Source organism: Choloepus didactylus, chromosome 12, assembly GCF_015220235.1.
Source record: "Choloepus didactylus isolate mChoDid1 chromosome 12, mChoDid1.pri, whole genome shotgun sequence".
NCBI lineage: Eukaryota > Metazoa > Chordata > Mammalia > Pilosa > Megalonychidae > Choloepus > Choloepus didactylus.
The window spans coordinates 29,797,035-29,801,708 of record NC_051318.1 but is presented as its reverse complement, the minus strand read 5'-3'; positions in this window follow the sequence as shown (position 1 = coordinate 29,801,708).

The following is a 4,674-nucleotide window of genomic DNA, read 5'->3' as shown; positions in this document are numbered from 1 at the left end:
TTGTCAAAGAAGGTATGGAAACACTCAGATATTAAAGAGCTGGAGTAGAAATTCCAATTTAAAAAGAAAAGCAGAAGAAATCAAAATGAAATGTAAGATTGCAGGATGTTATGGGTTAGAACTGTGTCCCCTCCAAAAAAAAAAAAATGTTCAAGACCTAATCCCCAGTCCTGTGACTGTGACCCTATTTGGAAATAGGATCTTTGAAGATATGGTTAGCTGAGGTGATGTCCACTTGGATTAGGGGATGCCCTAATGCCCTACTCCAGCATGATTGGTGCTTTCATAAGAAGGGGAGAATTGGACACGAAGAGACTGACACAGAGAGGAGAATGCCCCATAAAGATGGAGACAGGCAGAGATGGAGATTGGTGTGATGCCGCCACAAGCCAAGGAGTGACGGAGCTATAGGCCAAGGAACATCAAGAATTGCTGGCAAACCACCCAAAGCTGGAAGAGGCAAGGAAGGATTCTCCCCTACAGGTTTTGGATGGGGCATGGTGTGGCTCACCCCTTGGTTTCCAACATGCAGCCTCCAGAACTGAGGCAACACATTTCTGTTGATGTAAGCCACCAAGTTTGTGGAACTTTATTATGGCAGCCTAGGAAACCATGACCTAGGGATGAAGCCACTGTGAAGCAGAGGGTTCTAAAGCCGTACCTCTACATTTGCAAAAGGATCAAAAATGATCTGGCCAGGAGAGGAAAGCATTTTATGAAAGACATAAAAGGTTCATTAGAATATGTGTGTGTGTGTGTGCATGTGTGTAGGTGTATCAAGAAAGAGAGTGACAAAGAAAAAAGAAAGGGATAGAGAGAGAGATGTTAACAACTGTGGAATGGTAAAGGAAGAAAATACGAGTTCACAGTATTTACATTTCAAACGTCATTAATTTGTTGTTCATGGATTTTATTTTGTATAGGGTAGAAGTCTTTAAAGTATATATTAGGTTAAAAGATGTTATAATACAAAAAGATATACAAATGGGCCTTCCTGAGATTTGTTAATGAAAACGCACCTTACAGATTTCAAAGCCCTTAGAAATTTGGGGAATTATTAATAATAGCAGAGTCAATCACCTTTCTTGAATGAACTAGATAGACCAGTTAACCTTCTGAGCTAACCTCTATTTCTAGGATTTTACATGTCTGAAGGAAACAAGATAGCTAAAGTAAATGCATAAATTTGGCAGCCACTTTCTTGAAAGTAATCCTCATTGTCTATTAGAGTGTTGTCAGGGCTGAATAAAATTAAAAGCAAACAAGGAAATACCTTAGTGTTAATTCATCTCAAATAGATCCTTTATGAAGGAACCTATGTGAGATTATTGCCACTGCATTCAGATTCTAAATAGAATAAAGTGGACAGGTACCATTTTTCATAAGGGATGAGTGACTCTGAATTTAATTTTATCCTGTGGCTAACTTCTAACTCTGTGTCTCGTCTGACACAACCATTTTTATTACAGGACTAATGTGAATGTCACAATGACTTTCAGGAGTATTAGTGTCACTTTCACTTATCACTTTCACCTGTTGGCCCCGCTGTTCTGACTTTTTGCCTTCAAAGTCTCTAATGTTTCATTATCGGATAAATCAGAGGCCACACAGGAAAGTTAGATTCTTTCTTCTTAGAGGTGACTGCTCAGGCTAGACTCAGATATTGCCTGTTAATAGGATAAGTGTTTGAGAAAACCATACTTTATGGTAGGGAATTTACTTCTCTTGTTACCATGGCAGTCGGTTTCAATGAACTTGTCCACATTTATCTTTGCTTGTCATATTATCATTAGTAAGCTTACTAGTAAATAATAAACTATTTTTTTGGAGTACAGAATTTGGCACTTTACCCACATTATCTTATATACTCCTCACAACAACCTTTCCAGAAGCAATCCTTACAAATATTTTTTAAGCACTGAAACTGAGGTTTAAAGAGGTTAAGTAATTTGTTCAAGGACCCAAACCTGACTCTTGACAGAGCTGTACTTCAATTTTAGGGGCCAGGCTCCAAAACTATGGTTTTTTACACTTTGTAAAAATGCCCCTCTTCTTTTCTTGATTTTGTTCCTACAACTCGGAAGATCAATGTAAAAAAGCTTCAAATCCTGTGGGTCTCTGTGTTTTGTACTCATCCTCACAACCTCTAAAAATGTCAGACAAACCTCTCAGTGTAGTAGGGTCAGAAGACCTGGGGCACAGTTCTGGCTCTGCTCTTTAATTGACTGTGTGATCTTAAGCAGGTCACTTGCCCTTGCTCAGCTGGTTTCCTCCTCTCTGAGAATGAGGTTACAAATCCTTGCACCACCCACTTCTCCGGGTATTTTGTGAGGGCCAATGAAGATAAAATAGGTGAAAGGACTTTGCAAACTGTAAAGCAATGCACACATGTTATTGTAAGTTCTGCCTTATTAATCTTCTCCTTGGGCCCTGGAACAGCTGTGTCATGTTCTATTTCCAAAAAGGATGCATAGCTGGGCAGTCAGGCTAATATTATTCCACCTTTAACTAGATTACCCTCCCGCTGACCCTCTGCTCTTTTCCCATGCATGTTGAAGATTTATCTTTTAAAAGCAAAACAGTGTGTTCTGACCACTTCCCTCCTTCAACTGCACTTGTCACTTGCCTGTTTTGTTTTTTCTAGAGAAAGCAAGGAATGGGAACCAAATGCAAACATCACCACCAATTAACACATTCTTACATCTCTTGTAAGTGATTTTTTTTCCTCTCCCTCCCAGCACTCAAGAGCCCAGTTTTCCTTCTCTAAATTTTTCTAAGCCCTGTGCAAACATTCAAGTATTTAGTACAGATTCTGAACTTAGGAGCAAGCTGTGACTGTCCAAGTGACTGAGCTTTTTAAAAAGTTACGAGTGAAATCCCAAGTATCCCATTGAGGCACAAGGCAAAATCCTTTTACGCTAACGCTACATTGCTTAGAAAGTGCCCTTGACCTAATCCAAAGTGGGATACCTCCTTCCCAAATGAGGGAAGTGGTTACATGGCGACCAACACCCTCGTTTGCCTGGAACTATCCCAATGTTAGCACTGAAAATCTCTCTTCCAGGGAAACCCCTCAGCTCTGAGCAAACTCAGTGGTAAATTACCCCAGAAGCAGAGAAATCCGCTGCCTACATTTGCACTAACCCTTTGCCCCTCTATTTCTCACTGGATCCAAGCACCGTGAATAATTTTCATGTAGCTGTTACTTGCATGAAGCCCTTTCGGAAATGCGTTTTCTAAAAAAATCCCAATACTTTTATTTAAGCTGTTGCACAAAACACTGTTCCGCAGTAAGCTGTGGCTATGCTAAAACAGTTCACACCTAAAGAAGACAAGCCCCAATGCTGCTTCCTGTCGCCTCCAAATTCACTCTGGGTTCTCGCTTCATATTTTGTATTCAAACCTCTTGATAAATTATCAGCTGGTTTTCATGTTTGTAGCTCTCCCAGAACAATAAAGCAGAAATGTTTGTCATCCGTAAAGTACAGCTGCAAGAAGTGTGTGGGAGTGATAATTGGATGACACCCAAGGAAGGGGGGAAAAAAAAATAAAACAGCTTTTCATGGAGGATGCAGTGTCTTGTGGGAAGGCAGGCCAGCGGCCCACGGAGGACCGAGCCCAACATATTTGCTGGCGGAGGTCCACGGCCGGCTGCAAGCCCCGTTTCCGACTCAGCAGCTCGCACTCCCTTCTCTGATACAAGCCCCGGTGCCAGCGGAAGGCAGGTTCCAGCTGGATTGTGGTCTCGAAGCATCAGGCCACACCCATCGCTGGCCAGTTCAATGGTTTCTACTCAGTTTGGCAGCTGGAGGTAGCCTTGGGGGAAACTAAATTTCTGTTTCCAAGTGGGCCACCGAGATAGAAAAGGCCAGTCGCCTTTAACCCCACAGAAGACCTCACTGACAGTTATGCTTTGATTCAATGAAGACTTGGTGCTCCCCGCGACAGACAGCTGTCAAGACGGCGCCTCTGGGCAAAAAGACTGAGGGGAACACACATCTCCATGAAAGAATCACTACAAATGTTTGATCCTACTGTCCCCATCTTTCCCACTCACATTTCTCTGAGACAAGGGCAGAACTTCGAGGAGTCAGCAGACAAAAGAGGTGCTTATTCGCACTAATCTTAGCAGGATCGGCTCCTCATTTTAATCACTTCTCCAGGAAAACCTCAAAGGTTTAAACATTGTCTCACTAACTTCTAAGCTTTTTATGCAGCATCAGAGACCAGTAATATAAAGTTCAAAAGTTAAAGATAACATTCTTACATTTTCAAACATGAGGGAGAATAAGTTGTGTGTGTGTGTGTATGTGTGTGTAGTATGGGTTAGCCTTTACGAAAATTGTTGGAGGATGTTAAAGGCTGGTCTTTGAGGAAGAACAGCTACATTAACTGAACTCTGCAATAAAATACAAGGCAAAATCTGGAAATTAGTATATGACAGAGGACATTGTAAACAAGTGTCAAAGGAATTAAGGGAAGGAGGGAGTCCTAATGTTAATGGGAAAAAAAGAAAACAGATTTTTTATTTGGGTTCATTCTGCTAATTTATCTTTTCTAAAGAAGAAACAATGTGTTCACAACAGGGAGAGGAGGAGGGATATTTGTGCCCTCACTGAGTCTAAGTCAAGGGCTATAAACATGGACAGCCAGATCCTGTAAGGTTCCTGCGAG